Below are 19,443 nucleotides of genomic sequence, written 5' to 3'. Positions count from 1 at the left end.
TTTTTATTTGCTCTATCCAATAGACCTTAGCCTCTAACAATAATAACAATAATTACATAATAAATAACAACAATTAGGGTCATTTTTCTGATCTTCTCTAGTCAACCTGTCCACTGCTGACAAAGATGTTGGGTGTCCTGGTGATGTGGGAGTCCCCTCTGTATGCTGTGAATATCATTGGTTAATAAAGGAACTGCTTTGGGCCTATAGTAGAGTTATAGGGGAACAGAGCTAGGTGGGGAAAACCAAACTGAATTATGGGAGAAAAGAGGCGGAGTCAGGGAGAAGCCATGGAGCCCAACCGGAGACAGACACCAGAACTTTACCTGGTGAGCTGCAGCCTCATGGTGATACACAGATTAATGGAAATGGATTAAATTAAGATGTAAGATGTAGCCAATAAGAAGCTAGAGTTAATGGGCCAAGCAGTGATTTAATTAATACAGTATCTGTGTGGTTATTTTGGGGCCGAGCAGCCGGGAACTAACTAGAGGCCTCCGATATCCTGGTTTTTTGCTCTAATTATTAACAGAGATACTGCTTTACTGTTGTTTGTTTTAAGAATTTTCTAGTGCACATTTTCTGATACATGATACAGGCTTTCTCCATGTGCTCCAGGTGACCCACAAGGACAGGGTGGCCCAATCACTCACCAACCAAGGATGCCCTTGTTTCTAGTCAAAATCTAAAGCAGTGATCCTCAGAGAGTAGTACATATTTCAATTACTAAATGGGCACACACACACACACACACACGCGTGTGCGCGCGCGTAGGGCAAGACACAACATACCATGACAAACTACTCAATGAATGCTCACCTTACGAGACCTGGATAGAGGTGGGCAGTCCTTGGGCTTCCCACAGGTCAGGGAACCCTGATTGCTCTTCGAGCAGATGGGGGGGGGGACTTGATCCGGGGAGGGAAATGGGAAGCGGTTGTGGGGACGAGGCAGAAATCCTTAATAAATAAATAAATTAAAAAAAAAAAAAGAAAACAGATACAAAAAAAAAAACAAAAAACAAAGAATCTCTGGACCTGTGAATCTGCTTTGCCCACAGTGTCCCAAGCTTCTTGATGTTCCTAATTGGCTACAAGCCATTCCCTATTTACCTTAAATACTTGTCTGGATTATCTATAAGAATTGTGATTGCTAAGAAAACAGACAAAAGGTTTTGAAGAAGGAGGTACATTAATATCATCAAAAAAGAAGTAACCCAATATCAAAACCTCTGTTATTTCCCTAACAACCACTGTAGTCTGTGTGCCCCATGTTATAATACTTGACAAAGGAGTGGCAACACATTTATTATATTTATTAGTGCCTGTTACTTACTTTCCTTCAAATTAACTTTTAACATACTAAAGTACTTATTATAACATAGAAGGAAGGTTTTCTGGCAGTGGCCTGAAGTCGTATCATTAAATCTGTCCTGAACACAGATAACAGCATGCAGCCAGTGTAGACAATGAACCCACGCGAACACAGCCTCATTCTCTTAAAGAGTATCAAATGATGTCACATGAAAGCTGACCTCTTGTGCGTTTTGTCTGACCCTCATGGCATCAGACGTTATTAGATGGGCGATGTTATTCTTACGTTGCAGGTGAAGATCCAGATATCCTTCATAGTGAAATGCCTACCCAAGACTGGAACTCCAACCCAGTCCCAAACATTGCCCTCATTCTACCTCTGTGTACTTACAGGAAAGATCTGGGGTCAAGAGATCTTTTGTGATTTCAGCTCACCCCCATTTGGGTAGGAAGCAGGCCTGTCCTTTGTATCTGTGTTCCTTTAACAGCTGCCGTCATTCCGAAAGGCTGACCGAGGGAGTGATCGGACCTGATCAGGGGAGATTGATTTCAGCACAGCGCCCATGAATCAATGGCTCTTGCTGATGTGAACAGTAAAAAGTTTACGGATACGGAATTGGAAATGCAGGTCTGGACAAGCCCCGATGGTGAACACAGCGTTGTCAGCCTTCATGAAGGGCTGCAGACTTCTCTCTTTTGACTTCATGAACAATAATCAGACTCTTAATGGATGCTTCCCAAAGGGGAAGCCTCACAGCAGCAGGGGAGCTGGGGTGTGACTGACTACTGCTCTCTTATGGATATCCCTCCATGAATAATTCTAGATGCACACAATTGCTAAATGTCCAGTGGAGCATGACATTCAGGAATTTTATGTATTCTGCTGCAATCAGTTACGATTCATTCCAACGATAAATCACTAAATGAAATATGATTAAAAGGAGATAGAACCATGTAACAGGGTGCCCGCCATTGAAAATGATACTGTTCTTTGGAGTCTCAGGACTGACATGGGTTTGCTACCCTGAGGAATGGTATACCATTAGAATGGTATATAGAACTTTCTCAAAAACCTAAGGTGGATCATTTCCAGGAACTATTTGAGAAATCTAAGAACAAGGACTCGGGATGAATAAAAGGTGCTGTCTGGAGGGATCTTACACAGAGCCCTTTAAGGGACCTGCTCTTTCTCAGTTCTCTAGTGCAGTCTTTAAGGCTGGCACCCTCTCCCGGCTTTGCATCACTAACCGTGGCTACCTTCCCACTGACCCCTGGCCTTGGGCTTCTCTATCAGATCCAGTTCTCAGGCTCTGGGCCCCCCTTTGACTGCTTGGCGACAGAGTTTTTGACCTTGGTTTATCTTGATGCAAGTCTTACTGAAGGCAAAGTTGGTGCTTATTTCTACAAGTTCAATGATGCACAGGTTTAAAGCACTCGTCTCTCCATGGCCACTAATAGTTACTGACCCTATGGTATATGTCAGAAGTAGACCATAAATGAGCATGGAGAGTATTACACGAACATAGATTCAGTATATTTTATACCACTGTAGTACTTTTACGTATGTATTTCAAAACAGGCTTATAGTTGATATGAAAAAACACAAACTATTGTAAGATTATTGAGTCTTTATTCATTCCGAGAAGTAATTATCTACTGATGGAATGAATGGTCTTCATTGAGATATCCAAAATTTGAAATATTCCAAATATTCTAAAATCAAAAACCTTTGGATTTCCAATGGGATTCTGTGAATGCCTGACCTCTTGTGACAGACCCTAGTCAAAGCAGAAATACTGCGTAAAAGCATTTCCCATTTGTGTGAGTAAGGTATCCGTGTAGCAGATGAATTCCACGTTTATACGAGGCTCCTCTTCCAAACATAGCTCATTGTGGAAGCTCATTATATGTAAGCAAATATTCCCAAGTCACTGAAATCCAAAGCACTTCCGGTTCTAAGCACTTCATGGGAAAGATACACAACCTCGTCCAGATTACAGCCCCTTCTTACTATTAAGAATGAAACCGGCACTGCTGTAATCAAGCCCATATTTTTATAGTGTGCTTAGAACATTATATGATCTCCTTTGTAATGTGGTATTGTTTTACCTCGGGGTTTACAGTATTACACAGTCTAAATGTTCATCATTTTTATTGCCACAGACTTCCTTTTTCCATAGTGAAGCTTTAAAGTTTGCTTAATCACTTTCTAATTGTTGCGCATTTGGGCTGTTTCCAGTTGTGTGTGATTACAAACAGGGTGGCTATAAACATCTTTGTTCAAGTAGGCTTAAATGCTGCTGCTTTCAATAATTCCCCAAGGTGGGAATGATTAGCTCAAGGGGCACGATGACTTTATTGAGCTCTTGTGGTGCCAGAATGCTCTCTAAAAGTAACATCCTAATTAGTAGTGTCACTGTTAATGAAGAGGGCACCTGGGCATCTCTCTCTCTCTCTCTGCTTTTCTTCATCTCTCTTTTAACCTCTAGGAATATTTTATATTCTCAAAAGAAATGTGACAAGGGTTTGGATGGTTCCAAAAGCAATAGGCCACCTCTTCTATTAGACCTTGTCTACAGTCAACCAAGCATGTCACAAAGACAGCAATGCAGAAGACCTTGTCCCCTGGCAGTAGACAGTCTAGGCAGCAGGGTATACTGCTCATAGGGTCTCTGGTCCTTTGTGGATCTGGGTTGATGTGTGGGGATTTGGAACAGTGGGGTTCATTAAGTAGGCAGAGTCAAGGGGCAATGGCTTGGAAGTAAGATGACTTGGAATTCTCCAGGTATCTGCAGGCTCAAATTCCTCAGCACCATCTGCTTCCGACTCATTTGTAGTCGTCTGTGTTGGCTCCTCTCTCCTTTGTGCCAGTGTCGCCCCAGAAAATGACCATGGTTATTTCTCCTGTGCGTAGCCATTAGACCTGGCTTCTGTCAGAGGTTACCAGCCCGGAAAAACTGCTTGTAAAGCTAACGAGGTGGGCGGTTTCCTCGAGAAAGAGAAAGTTAATGACCTTCACTGAATTGTAGTTCACAAGACCTGGCATTTGAAACCAAGATTAGCCAAAAGGGCACACGGTCTCTGACCTGGATTCTGGCGTTCCCTTCCTCCCTCCCGCCCTTCCTCCCTCCCGCCCTTCCTCCCTTCCTCCGTCTCTCTAGGGGAATCAATGTGGTCACAATCAGCATTTCCTTCCCCTTCCTAGGCAGTGATAAGTACTTCCCTTGCCCTCTTATTATTTACTCTTAAAGATATCAGCTCTGCTGGGGACAAGAAAATCAGTTCCCAACTCGCTTCAGGGTAAGAGAATGTGTGGAAAATGACTGTACTTTTTCCCACTTCAGATTCCAGAAAAATACCTCCCACTCTGCGGGGGGAAGCACAGCACAGTGACTCAGAGTCAGGCATCAGGTAGAGGTGGGGAGGGACTATAATGGATCTTGCACCTCACTGGCTCAAGGAAATAATAATTACAGGGCCCCTCAGCTTCTGCCGTCTCCTCTCTCAACATCATCAGTTTTAGCTGACACAAGATAAGTAGAAAAACATCCCCTGGTGCGCCACAAACATTTGGCACTTTTCCCCCTCCGTGTATTCCTGTTGAGTTCCATGATTAAATCTCATTGAGAGAGGCATTCTATTTTTTTCATAGGCTCTTCATTCTTTCTAATCACTTCTGCTTTTGTTTCAAACTTTACTTGGCCGGTATGAAATCAGGAGCATTGTGGAAGGCAGAAGTGTTCAATTTAAAATTGTCTGCCGTATTCCCCCCTGAATAGAGAATTTGTAGTAGACAGTTTGCTTTCTTCTTCTCTGCCAAACCACCATGAATTAACTATCCCACCACTCTGGGGCCGCATATGTGGGAATGATAGCTTCCTAGCAATCAAATAAAGCAGAGAGCCAGAAGCCAAGTCTAGTATTTAATCTAAAATGTGTACTTTTTAAATATAGTCTTAGTGCTCTCTCTATTTTAATGCTGAAATAATTTTATGACTTTAAAAACAGTTTTCAAAGGACCATTGACAAGCAATATTAATTTGAATGCTCAGGAGGCGCTCACAAACAATTCTATTGGTCTTTAGAAGCTATCTTTAGAAAAGGAATTGTTAATCTTACCATGCATGCTTTAACTCCCTCCACAAGGAAAAGACCTATCATTGCCTGCTTTACTTATGCAATGATCAAGTTAAGCAATTTATACCCATGTGAAGGAGAAAATTATTTTGTGCCACTGTCGAGTTGAAAACTCTTGAGATGATTTTGCTTGAAAAGCCACTGGGGGGTTCACGAAGAACATGTGAAGTCTTGACCTAGGGGATTATGAGTTGTGACTCATCTTGGCTAATAAGTACCGACATTTCACTCCCGCCTTCCTCCTCTTTCCCTCCTTTAGTCCTTCCCTTCCCCTCGCCCCCTCTCTTCCCACTCTTCCCTCTCTCATCTCTGATCCTCCTGTCTCTACCTAAGAGGTATCAGAATTACAGAAATGTACCTTCTTGCCTGGTTTGATAGTTCTTGATGTGTACTTACGAGATGTCCAACATTCCCATATCTATTCTACTTGAGATCCACACACATCCACCTAGTACCATGAGGGGATGCTAAATAGTTAACCAGAGCCATGAATCTGTCTACCCCAGATCTTCATAGAATTCCCTAGTGACCCCTATTTGCCTGCTCTGCTGCTGTGATTCCTGCTTCTTGATTAGAGCCAGGCACTCTGTTAATGTCCTGATGCAGGTTCTTGTCTTGGGAGAGAACAGGACTCCCCATTCTAGTCTTAGCTTTCAGCTTAGACTTGGAATGGTAGTTTCTGATCTTTCACATCTGGCTTTTCTGATCAGAGTCATGGAGAAGAGGCAGCCTACACCTTAGAAAGCCCAGTGAGTACAGACAGAAGGGAACCAATGAAGCTTTGTTCTCTTACAGAAAGGAAGAAGGGATTACTGGAGTTTAAGGCTCTATCTCATGGGATATCCAAGTTCTTGGCATCAGCATTTTCCTGTTTGGTTTATGAAGCTTTGTATATGACATGACTTTCAGTTAAATTGAGCACTGGATCCATATAGGTAATCTTCAAATTAAAGCAGAGTTTGGGGCAAACCTTCAGCTCTGGGAAAGATCTTATAAAAATACATTCGATTGTACAGAAAAGGGGGGGGTGTTTGCATCTCTTAGGCATCATTAACTAAGATAGTTTTTCTTTGCTTGATCTAAACTTGGTCAGAAATCACTATATTTTACCCTATTCCAGAACCCTGAATCCTAAAACTACTAAAAATCCTTAGGAGGGATTCGTTGCAGTCCCTCCTTCTATCTAATATATTATCTCTATAATATATTATCTCTTATCTAAGAGATATATTAGATACAGGATACCTGCTTCCGCCCTATGACAGCTTCATAATGTTGAGCCAATCCTCACGTTCTTAAAAGGAAAAAAGAGCCATACCCTGTTGGAGATCTTCAACTTTGAGATTCCCTTTTTTTTTTTCTTGAAAAAGCATGTTTTCTATTATTCTTCAACTCTATGATTCACATCTGTGGCTCTAGTAATTTCTGAGGATTTCTCTGATATATGCTGTCGATGACTGCAGAGTGACTTGTCACATACTGACTGAGCCTACCTGTCAGAAATAATAATACCCACAAAGCTGAAATCAAGTTAGAGCCCATAACCGAAGCCTTGGAGAGAACGATGTCTTGGGTTTCAGGAAGGTGGCAGTTTCTGGCAGGAAACAATCCAGAATGTTCCTAAGTTCCTCACTTTGCCAGTGGGGCATGTATTATTTATGAGGACACAGGAACACACTAACAAGGCTGGGGTGGTGGCTCTGTCCTATAATCACAGCTACATGCGAAACTGAGGCAGGAGGATCACAAGTTCAAAAGGCCTGCTGGAGCTACAAAATGAGTGAGTTCAAGACTAGTCTGGGCAAGTTGGTAAGAATCTGTCTTGAAAAGATTTAAAATAATCTATAAGGGGATATAGAGACAATATAGTTCAATGTCATAGCACCTGCCTGGTGGTTCAGTCCCCAAACCAGATATAAAGACAAAGAAGGAAGCAAAAGAATGAGGGAAGGAAGGGGAGAAGGAAGGATAGAAAGAAAGAAGTCAGAATACCTAAACGTTTTATGGATGGAATATGGTTGTTGCAGTTGACTTCTTATCTGAAAGTGTCATGCACGGACAGCTGTGCTTAGATGCTACTATGGTGGTGCCCTTCTCTTCCTTAATGACTTTAATAAGCCTTCCTTAGTATGGACAACATGATTATCCAATTGGATAGTTAAAAGTAACACCTTTGCATGGAAGAAATCGTGAGAGTGTGTTTGGGCTCAGGGATTTAGTTGGTCCTGCCATGAAGTGGATAGACCATTGGATCTGGCCACTCTCAGGCTCAGAGTTCAGTATCTCACCATTTTGGAAGCTCTGACTGATCTAAAAGATCACGTGCTATGCATTGTCCTCTATAAGTATATGTCACTCAAATATCCTTTAGATGTAAAATGTCTGTCTGTAAAAACTTCTTTGAACTCTTGATTAACTACCTGGGCTACTTTCTAGAATATTATGGAACTCACCATACCTCTTGTATTATGTTTTCGTAAATCTGCTTGAAAACTGCCTGCAGTTTTTGATATGTATAATAAGACCTTGAAAGTTAGCAATCAAATAGTTTTCCTAATGTTCAAATTGCTATTTTGAAACATACTTTAAAATATGTTGAATGCCTTAGGATATGTGATGTTAAGTCAAAGGGACTACAGATATGGTCAATCTTGAACCAGTTTTTCCCAATTCTCTGAACAGATGGCTACTACATTATCATTTAATGATGATTCTGAAATTAATAACAGTTATAGTTTGAGCAGCACAGAGAGAACAATACAGTGTGTGACACTTACGTTCTTATTGCTCTTTTGAACGGCTGCTTTCACAAGCAGACATACAGAGCTGACTCCACTGCTAAGGGCTAAGCTGCAGAAACCTCGGGCACATGCAATGACCAGTGTCAACAAATTACTCTATGCTCTAATTAATGCTCCATCAGAAAGCCCATCTTGGTTTGTATTTCAGCAATCATTCTCAGTTAAGTGTCTATGATCAATAAATATGAAACAATGCTAGAGAGGTTATTGATCATGGCTAGTTGCATCAGAAAAACCAGGAAATTACTTGTGGATATGTTTCATGCAACTTAGAGCCATTCAATGATGGGAATAAATGTCATCAACTGTAGCAGGTAACTTAAGAAAGCCATTGGCCTTAAAAATATTTACCACACTGAACATTTTCACCAAACCAGGGAATTATTTGTGGATATGTTTCATGCGACCTAGAGCCATTCCAAAACGGGAATAAATGTCATCAATTGTAGCAGGTACCGTAAGAAATCCATTGGCTTTCAAAATATTTACCACACTGAATATTTTCACGCGCGTCCTGATGAGCCTGTCATTCTCCCCAATCACAGAGTTCATTACACTCAGATTACAACTACATGCAAGTAATTCTAAGTGGCTCCAAATGTCTCTCTTCTGCTTTGCCTTCTATTTTAAAAAGCCTCTGAAAGCCTTGGGCCCACGGTCTAGATACTTTAGTCCTGTCTGGCATTTCATTCAATGTGTGGCTAAAAAGGGGGCTAACAAAGACATGCAAAGATGCCTTTCTGTTTGGTAAGTCTTTCCCAAGGCTTTCTTGAGTTCTTTGTCATGCTCCTTCCATGCAGACTCAGCCCCGTTCCAACTCTGTGGCTAACGTCCTTGCATGGGACTCTTGTGAACTGTAGAAGCTGCTGGATGGCAGGGGGAGGCCTGTCACATCTTCATCAGGCCTTAAAGAGAAAGTGGGAGGGAGGACTTCAGCCTGAAGGACCCTATCTTTTTCTCTTCAGACCTTTTTTTTTCTTTATCAACCAGACAACACTTGGTGAGTTAAGAAAAATGCATTGCTTTAATATTTTGTGAGTCCTTGCAGAATCTCATGCTGAGGCATTTGCCACCTACGTCCACTTGCTCAGCCTGCCGTGCATAAATCAGTTTTCTTCCCACCCACCCCCCTCCCCATGTGAAAATGTGGCTTAAAAAAAACACTGCAAGACTCGGCTCACGCATTGTTTTCTCAAAATGCTACAACCAGGATAAAATAGTGGCAAATACATTTAACATTTCTTCTAATAAGTGCTAGTAGAAGGTTCTAGACTTCCTCCTCCCTGAATCCAAGACATATAATACTGAGCTCTGTGCTTCCACATAATTTATTTATTAATAGTGAAGAATTTTATTTGTTTGGTTTTGGTTTTATTTTAAGACCAGGTTTGTGTGTAGCCCTGTCTGTCCTGCCTCAAACTCACAGAAATATTCCTGTCTCTGTTTGCCAAGTGCTAAGATTAAAGGTACACACCACCACCCCCTGGCTTACAGGGAAGAATTTTTAATACTTTGAATTTAAATGATAAAAATGAATCCAAAGACCAAAAATCCAAAATTAGACTTATTTTAATATGTCAGAAAGGTGAAAAGTATATAAGGGGTGGCAAAGGATAAGACAAGCTACAGGGAAGCAAAAGGAAATCAGCCTGAGGGCATTCGTGGAAAGAAGCAGAGGAAGAGAAAGGAGAGAATAACATACTGATTAGACCCTAGAGGGTAGAACATAAAATCAAAGTAGGGAAGGTTGTCAACCAATCCAGACACAAGGATGAAAGTCTCTGCATCTTTTATTACCATCCAGGAGAAAACTTCCATTCACCAAAGTCAGTGTGACTTCAATGGCAACACCCTTCGATGTTTACTACCTGCAAAGCTATGCCATCAAACTGTGGACGACCTAGCTGAGAACCACTGTCTTTGAGCTATACTGTACTTAGCAATTAGTGACATTAAGCTATTTAGATCAACACTAAAAGATGGGGTTTTGTATGTGCATTGTTTACAGCTGAGAAAGGATTGATTTTTCTGTCAATGTCCTATTTTATAAGAATGTTCTCACAATAAAAGAGGTTTTGCAATCAAATATTATTTGTTTACTGTGATTCTTTATAATGATCACTCATAATTTGTATATTGATAAATTCTATACAGTTCCATTTCCAGATTATTTGTAGTGGCACTTCATTTGTATTTTAATAAATAAAGCTTGCCTGAAGATCAGAGAGTAGAACAGCCCCACTGGTCAGCCTTACAGACCAGGCAGGGGTGACACACACTTTTAATGCCAGTAGCCACACTAGTTTGCCATAGGAACCAGGTGGTGCATCCCTTAAATCCCAGCCCTAGAGAGAATTACAAAATGGGGGAAAACAGCTCTTAGTGTCATTTCATTCTGAGACTCCTGGAGGCAAAATCGCCATTTAGGACTGGGGTAGAAGTAAGAGCCAGTTGCTGGCTGTTTTGCTTTTCTGACCTTTCAGATTGAAGCCCAGCATCTCACTCTGAGTTATTATTAACATGCTCCAGATTACATATACAGTTACATGCTTATTTTAGGATTTTGTTATTTTAAAAGCTCCATTAGAAATTCTGCTCTTCTCAAACTTTATTAAATAATGGACTATATATATTTTTTTGAGTCGATTCTAATGTTATTTTTCTTTTGTAGTCCTGGGGATTGAATCCAGGGCCTGATGCCTGCTAGGCAAACGCGACACTGCTCAGTCTTATACCTAGCTATAATATCCTCTTGCTTCTCAGACAGGCTGAATAGTGACTTTGTCTCTTATTCTGGTTTCCTAACAGTTTCTGGTGAGGTGTTTGGTATGGATTATGACTAGACTAAGATTTGGATTTTTTTTTTTGGTTTATTCTGTTTGTGTAAAAGCAAGCCCAAGTTAGTATACATGCAAGTAGGAGGAATGATTCATATAAGTGGAGATCTACACTAAAAGATGGAGTTTTATATGAATTTTCTTCTCCCTAAACAAACACATAAACAAAAAAAAAACCCTAAAAACAAAGCAAAATAAAACCAAGCCAAGGTGAATAGCTTTAAAGGTACTTAGAATGCTTTCTAAATGTCATTCCCAATTCTCTTATTATTTAAGTCATATCTGTCACCAGAGTCTCTCAGACATTCAAAAGAAGAAATTACCCTTCCATAGTATCCAATTTCATAGACGGGGAACCTACGACAAGTTACAGATGAAAATAACTTCGTGTGACACTTATGTCAGAGAGCATGTCAAAGTGAAGTTCTCATTCCGTCCACTTCCAGTCTATCCATATGTAGGCTCTAGCCCCATTTCAGGTAAGCCTCTCAGGTGTCAGTTCTGGGCCAACACTACACTCAGCCCCGTTCATTCACCTTCTCTGATTGGCTGTCAGGAAAACCCACGAGCATCAATGCTGTCATTCACACTTTAGAGACGAGGCGGCAGGCTCAGTAGCACAATTTAAGAACCTTGGTAAGCGGTGGAATTGGGATGTGGAAAAGGGTCTTTTAACTCTCTGTACCTTACTAATTATTACAGAGAGATATTTGGGGTGACATGGTGTGCAAGTTCCCCCACAAAATATCATATCGTATCATATGGTTTCTATCTCCCCATCCACTTACGGATGTCAAGGCATGTGACTATATACATGTTCAAAGACAGAAAGACTAATGTAGGTGCCTGGGAGTGTTGGTGGTGAACATGGTTGCCAGAATGTTCTCAGTGACGGTGAGCGAACATTCTAAATGCTGGTATGCATTCATAACAACCAGCTTACATAGTTAGCTAATAACTGTTCTGGTGCTCTTCTTGTATTCTATTCTCTATTCTGAGAAAGAGACCCATGGAAAATAAAGACTGCTGGCTATCTCTTTTGCTTCTTTTGACGGTGACTAGAGTAGAGTAATTATGAGTCTAACGAAACTGTATTTCCTATTACCCTTCAATTTAAGTAAAACATCTGATGGTCATGTTATCAGTAGTATAGTTAATATACGTAATCTTACTTCTTCATTTACTTGGGTACAGAGATTCCTACCTAAGTTTCTCTGCATGTAGATGTACTTTTAGATATACACTAGAACACTGACCCAGGCCTGTAATGCTCGCACTTGGAAAATGGAGGCAGGAATATCAGAAGTTCAAGGTCTTCCTAGATTATATAGTAAAAGCAATGCTGTCCTATGTTACACGTCACTCTGTTTCAAAATAACTAACACAGGGCTTGGGGAGATTTCTCAGGGGTAATCAATTGCCTGGAATACAGTCATGAAAGGCAGGGACAGAGGCTGTTTAGAGCAAGCAATGGGTTTGATGGCGCGGTCCTTCCTTACGAATGAGGTAGAAGAGCGATGGCTGATAAAAGATGGTTATCAGCTTCAACTTCAGGCCTCTCCATGTGCACACGTACCTATGTACCTTCACACATGTCCACACACATGCAAAGATTCATATAGACAGTTATACAGGGAAAGAGAAGCAAACAAACAGAAATCAGAAACAAAAATAAAAGTATCCCAAGTAAATTAAAGTTCTATTTTCTATAGTTTATACTTTTCTATAATAGTATTATGAACGTTTACATTTTTTAAGGTCTACTTATTCTTTATTTTTGTGCATCTCTGTGTTAGGTGTACCATGTGTATGCAGCTGGCAACGAAGGCCAGAAGAGGGGATCAGATCTAGGGCAACGGGAGCTACAGATGGTTGTGAGCCACCTGGTATGGGCGCTGGGAGGCCACGCCAGGTCTTCTGTAAGGTTAGTAAGGTCTTTTCTGCTGAGCCATCTTTCCCGCACCTGAATGCTTAGTCTTTTAACACAGCTGTTACTGTGAGAAATACGTGCTGCCATACGTATGTACCCCAATACAACTATTTTCATATTGTGAACATTTAGGTAGTTAAACATTTTTTGTCTCAAATAATAGTGTGGAAATCTCTGTCTCCATCTAGGTCTGCCTTCTTTTAACAGAGTTCTAAAAGAATCAGATTACTGGATCAAAAGGTGGAAACATTTTAAGGCCTTCCAAGAGATTTAAATTATTTCAAGCCACACATGAGGGTGATTATCTTAAAAAGGTAACAACCTCATCAGCATTTAACACTATCACCTAAATACCAGAACTTCTGCTCTAATAGGCAAATAATAATATCCCATTGCTCCTCTAATTTGCATTCCTTTGATTGTTAGTGGGCTTGATTTTTCAAAAGTTTATTAAGGTAATTAAGAAAATCCAGTTCATTAGCTTAAGTTCAGGTTTAAGAATAAAATCAGGGAAGTTAAAAGGCAGGTGTCCAAATGTTAGGGCTTTCTCAAGTACACACAGAAAGGGAAAATCTCTGGAATGAAAATGGCAATAAAATGCTTTTGAATCTTGCAAATTTCCAGGGATATACTTATTTTTAATGTGACTTATAGATGCTTAGCAGGGTAGTCTGTGAGAAATGTAAAGGCCTTTTGCTCTGAAATACATGTCAACTAACGCTGAGAAAATATTCAAATGAGAATCTTTATAGACTTGTGCGTGTTTTTCACATGGTTGGCTTATTGTTCCGTGGGATTCTTGAACCAAATAGCACTTTTTTTTTCTCTCAGTGATTTCATTATCACCTGCTTAACACCCAGATGCTAGCTCAATAAACAAACAAGTGCACATCGGATTATGAAAAAGGAACTGTTCATTTAGGCATAAGCAGCACGTTCAAATATATAAAGATGAAGAAGTATGAGCACCCAGAACCATCAGATATCAGCTTAACTTGCCCATCAGCCCATTAACCATACACCCAGACTTAGGGATAGAGCATCTCTGGTCTTGCACTGATTAGCAGCTTGGCAAGTGTGCCTTGGTTATGAGAGCTCCCTGACAGTCCTACCCTAGAGGCATCTGCCAAGTAGATAAGGAAATGATCACAGCATGCTGTGTGTGGCTCCCACTGCCTTTGGGAGAAACACTAGATTGATCGCCAATGAGTATGAGTAGCTTCCATGGAGTGAGATTCCTGCCAGGTTGTAGGAGGCCAAAATCATATGCTCACTGACTTCCACAATGTCAGCTGGAGAAGGTCTTGTAAAACTGAAGGATCTTCACCCTACTGTATATGCAGGCCTTGCTCTTCTTCAGCTAGCTTATTTATCAAATATTAGTATTTATATGAGATCTTAAAACATATCTTTTGCTGTGACTATTTCACGAGAAGTCTTGTGTAGGTGATCTAGTTTATTGGAAAGCATCTGAAAGCATCAATTATGATGATGTAGTCACAAGCTATGAGTGTAGCACAGTGTATTAAGGTAAATTATGTTTGATATCCATGTGTTCTTTAATATATATTTTTTTAGTAATTTTACCTTCAAATATGAATTTTTAAAAGTTATTTTTTTTCACTTGTTTTTTTTTTACATATTTATTTATTATGTATACAATATTCTGTCTGGGTATATGCCTGCAGGCCAAGAAGAGGGCATTACAGATGGTTGTGAGTCACCATGTGGTTGCTGGGAATTGAACTCAGGACCTTTGGAAGAGCAGGCAATGCTCTTAACCTCTGAGCCATCTCTCCAGCCCCTTAAAAATTATTTTTATTTTATATTATGTGTTTTAGTGTTCTGCTTCCATGTATGTCTGTCTCTTCATCATGTGCATGGGTAGTGTCCATGGCATGGTGTCTGGCGTGTAGGGTTATGGGCCACCATGGGGTTGTGTGAAATCGAACCCGTTTCCTCTGACTACTGTTTCCTCTTGACTACTGGGACAGCTCTCCAGGCCTTTACATTTAAATATAAAACACAGTACCAATGATGCTTCATTTCTAGTTGGTAAAACTATCACTCTGTGAAATAAAGAATAACAACTAAGTTCTAAAAACTAAGAATGAAGAATTATTTAAGTCATCTATAATCATGTATTGCATTACATTTTTTTCTGACAGACTACTGCATTTATTCATTAGTTCATCTGTCCACGTCACAGACATTTACTGGTTATCTCCTTAGTGTCATGTGCTAGGCTACAACAAACAAAACTCTGTTCCTTCTTGAAGATGCTCACGTACTTTTTTTTTTAATATACTGGTGATATAGAGACTCCAGATCCTTTCGACATGGTGGGTTAAGCCAGGCTTTTCTTCTGGCTGGGGAAATTCCGCCTTGAGGAAATTAAGAAACACTGGACAGATCCATTAAGGGATAATTACCTTTTGACAGATATCAATAATGCATAATCAGTATCACCGTATATTTTTAGAAAGGTTTGATAAGAGTAACATACTTTGTAAGTCATGTGTTTGAGACTGCGAAAATGTTTCGGAGGTTAATAAGGAAACACGAAACTAGAGCGACCTTTAATCTTGTAATTGCGAATGAAATACATATGCACCTAATCAAAGGCCTTGTGTCGCCTTTCTGAAAGCTGGAAACATCCCCAGCTGACAGCGTTTCTGAGTGTAGGTTGCATGGCTCAGAGTGCATTTCCATAAGCTGCCAAGCATTCAGGGTAAGATGACAAATGACAGTTCTTCCAAACGGGGACTTTCCACTCTAAAACTTGAGTTCAAATTCTACCCTAGAAAAATTTTAGCAGTGTGACCTTGACCTTGCTGCAGATACTTAAGTTAAGCTTGAACCTCATGTGTTCATAAGAAACAGAACAACACTTCTTTACAGGGCTGTTATGAGAACTGAATTAGAAGATGCGTATAGTGCTTCAGCCGTCCTGCCCGGCATCTATCAAATCCTTCAGGAGACAGCTGTGCTATGAGAAAAGCCACCTATGTGATGTTCCTTTTGGGTCATTTCTCAAAAGAGTCAATTTAAAGAGGACCGAGAGACATTGGCTTGGCCCTTCTTCTAGCTATTTTATTCTGGGGTTTATTTTGCCGCTTGTCCATGAAGCAACATGGTGGCTGAATTCCTGACTTTTTTCTTTCAGAGATGGGAAGCTCTCCCGGATGCTTTTTCTTGGTTGTTAGTAAGCCCTCTGAACTGGTGAGACCTTCTTATTTCAGGATAAAGCTTTCTAGGATTTTCAAAAGCAGTTATAACATAACATGATGGTGATGATTTGGTACAGAAACCATGGGTGGCATTATTCTCCCTCAGTTTGTATTTAATTATGGGGTAGGTTTTGTTTGTCAGATTGTGAGGAAGACTTTGACAAATCCCAATACTTACGAGGAGTCCTCTCAGAAACACTACCCTCTGTATTTTTCTATCTTCTTTCATGTCTCAAACAGGACCTTTTCGTCTCCTCTACACTTATATATTAGGGGGTGATTCTAAGAAGACCACTCGCTGAAAGTTGGCACATGGAGCCATCTTAGTCTTCTCTGCTAGAAGTTCATGGAGACACCAAAGACGACTTTGAAAGAACAAATACCGGGACACTTCTCACAGCATTGTGGGGATGCCAGTTGTTGTTCATAACCATAGCTACTTGTCCATTAGAAGAATACATTCAAAATCGAGATGGAAAGGGGAATGGAAAGGAAATAACTCTTTATAGAATTCCAGCATATATGAAACCATATGAAGACATCTTCATATGCGATCACACAGTCCCCACTTAACCATCTCAGAATGCATACTTATCCACAGTTCTTAGTCTCCAGAGAGTTTGAGCAAAAGGAATGCGCAAACAAGACAGGGAGCTGACTGTTAATTCATCTTTGTTTCACTGTACAATGTTGAAATATGAAGCTAGCACATCAGAAAAGACTAACAGTTAATAACCTAGCATTGACAAGGAGAGGGCCAAGACAGGACACAGTGATGTCACTGTGAGATGAAGCTATTGTCTCCAAGGAACAAAAAATCAAGCTGAGAATCAAAAGGTCTTCTCTGGTACTATAATTTTTCCCTTTTCCTTTCTAACACTCAGAATATGCAAAACACTTACTGACCCCCATTAAGAGGATACATTGGCTTGAAAAATCAAGTCATTTAGGAAAACATAAGAGAAAAATCTTTGTGGCTTTGGACTAAGGAAAATCTTCTTAGATTTCCATTAAAGAAAAACGATAAGATTAAGATTTTGTTTTTTTTATTAAGATTGTTTTTTTTATACACCAAGAAATTAACAGAATGAAAAGTTCAGCCATGTACATGAAAACTATTTTTTAGGTGAAATTATTTATTTCCTCAATATCTAAATATTTCTCAAAAACATCACTGAAAAACAGATAAAAGATTGAGCAGATACATTAGCAAAGAGGGTAAAGAAATGGTAAACAGGTCCGTGAAACAGTTTACAATCCCATTGGTCCTTGGAGAAATGCAAATGAAAACCACAAAAGAAGTCTATATCTATTAAGTACATCGGCTAGCTCAAACCCAAACCAAGCAAACAAAATAACCACAGATCCAGTACTAAGGAAGTCACTGAACAGCAAGAAATTTCATTTATCACTGGTACAAATGCCAAATGTGTAGTCTCCTGTCTAGGAAATCAGCTTGACCTTTTCTTATGAAGTTAAACAAAAGCTTACCACGAGGCACAGAAATTGAACTCACAGATAATTAAAATGAAATGGAGATCCGTGTTTACACAAAACACTGAGTATTTTTCAAATGTATCCACTTCTGGAATTTACTACTCCTTCACCGAGGCACAGCAAGCAAATGGTGGCACATCCACCTAACGGATCCTATGCAACAATGTAAGGAGCCAGTTGCTGATCTATGCACGTGTAAAATGTCACCTGAATGCCACGTGTGTTATGCTAGGCAAAAGTAAGCCAGAGCATATACTATAGGACATAATTTATATTTTTTCATTTATTTAAGTCCTTAGCTTTGAAACAAGAAACTCAGTCCAGAGAACTCCCAGCTGACTCTGTTCCTGTAGAGAAATGCCTGAGATAATTCGCTTCAAAGAAGGACGTTACTTTGGTTTACGTTTCCAGAGGTTTCAGTCTATGACTGTGTTGTTCTGTTGCTTTCAGCCCTTAGAAGCCCTATTGATCCTGTCAAGGGGATGTGGTGGGGGCTTAGTGACCTCATAAGTGACCCGGGGAGACAGGGACATAGAAGAGGAAGGACTCGAGTCTTCGTATCTCCTCCAAGAACATTGCCATAGTGACCTATTTTCTTTATACTTGGCCCCACCTTGGGAAAGTTCTGCCAGCACTCCACAGCATCACAGGCTGTGAACAGCCCTCAGTAAGCAGGCCTCTGGAGTACATCTGGATCCACACTGTAGTAGTGACATTCTGGAAATGACAAACGTCCAGGTGAAGACAACAGCTTTTCTACTCATCAGGGATTCAGGTTTTGACTGAAAGGGGCTGCAGGATGGTATGCAGGGCTAGGAAGATAGAACCGCTCTGCGTACTAATAGTGGCTGCCATTATGTAGGGCTATGCATTTGTCACTTGTCATAGAAACCTATGCCAGAAAGTAACTTTTACTGTACATAAACTTTATGATGATATAAATGAAAGCTGAAAGCCACCCCAAAGAAGACCCCAAGATTTATGAGATTCAGATTTGACTCTTCCTTGCTTGACCTTGGCAAAGAACGGAAACCACTCTAGAGAAAAGGCTAACCCTGCCCATAGCACACCATACCTCTATAGGGTGGAGTTTGTGCAGCTGGCAGTTGTGGCAACACGGACTCAGCTCTCAGAGACTTCTGGAAGCATTCCTGCTGCGGCTGGCTTGGGATGCCAGAGCCACAGGGGTGCCTGGCACAGAACATCAGATGCTACCAAGAGAATCCAACTGTTTAACACAGCCCCAAAGATGTTTCATGCCTACTCCATCCACCCACTTAAAGATAGATTAAATAAAAACAATTTTAAAAGTTGACTCAATTATAAGAAAATTAGGCGAGAAAACGAAGTAATTTTGGAGGCATATTGCCTTTCTGAAAGGACTAAGGTCTTGGCAAGCAATGCGTCTCTAGACGATACAGAAGTTACACAAGGCTCTTGGTTATGATGAGGGCTTTAGTGGAAGCCAACAGGGTCCATAGGCACCTTGGCTACTGTGGGGCTCTTCACACATTTGCTATTAGGCTCAGTTGAACCTTACTGTCTCTAAATGTCTGTCATATTCTTTCTGTGCATTCTACAGTCAGGGGAATTCAGGTATCTGGGTGAGTTACTGGTGACAGAGCTCAGGGAAAGGTGACCTTCATGAGTTTGTCAGAAGCAAAATATCCACCCGGCCCAGTGGGATTAACCTTTGCT

The 19,443-nt window shown here is 40.4% G+C and overlaps 1 protein-coding gene across 7 annotated transcripts in view; it reads right to left on the bottom strand.

Annotated features, from left to right (window-relative positions):
• Positions 1-19,443, bottom strand: part of B3galt1 (beta-1,3-galactosyltransferase 1) — a 514,202-nt gene that overhangs the window by 69,591 nt on the left and 425,168 nt on the right. The window contains exon 1 of one of the 7 annotated variants that reach the window (XM_041631424.1): positions 1,705-1,721. The exons of the other annotated variants lie outside the window; for them this stretch is intronic. The gene's annotated coding sequence lies outside the window, so the exon portion shown is untranslated. Of the gene's footprint in view, positions 1-1,704; positions 1,722-19,443 lie in introns of those variants that run through there. 7 annotated transcript variants of the gene reach the window in all.

The sequence above is a fragment of the Microtus oregoni genome, unplaced genomic scaffold (assembly GCF_018167655.1).
Source record: "Microtus oregoni isolate MIOR12 unplaced genomic scaffold, Mior012 000037F_ref0000500, whole genome shotgun sequence".
In the NCBI taxonomy this organism is placed as follows: domain Eukaryota; kingdom Metazoa; phylum Chordata; class Mammalia; order Rodentia; family Cricetidae; genus Microtus; species Microtus oregoni.
Note: the sequence above shows the minus strand (reverse complement) of the source record. Positions and strands in the feature narration are given on the sequence as shown.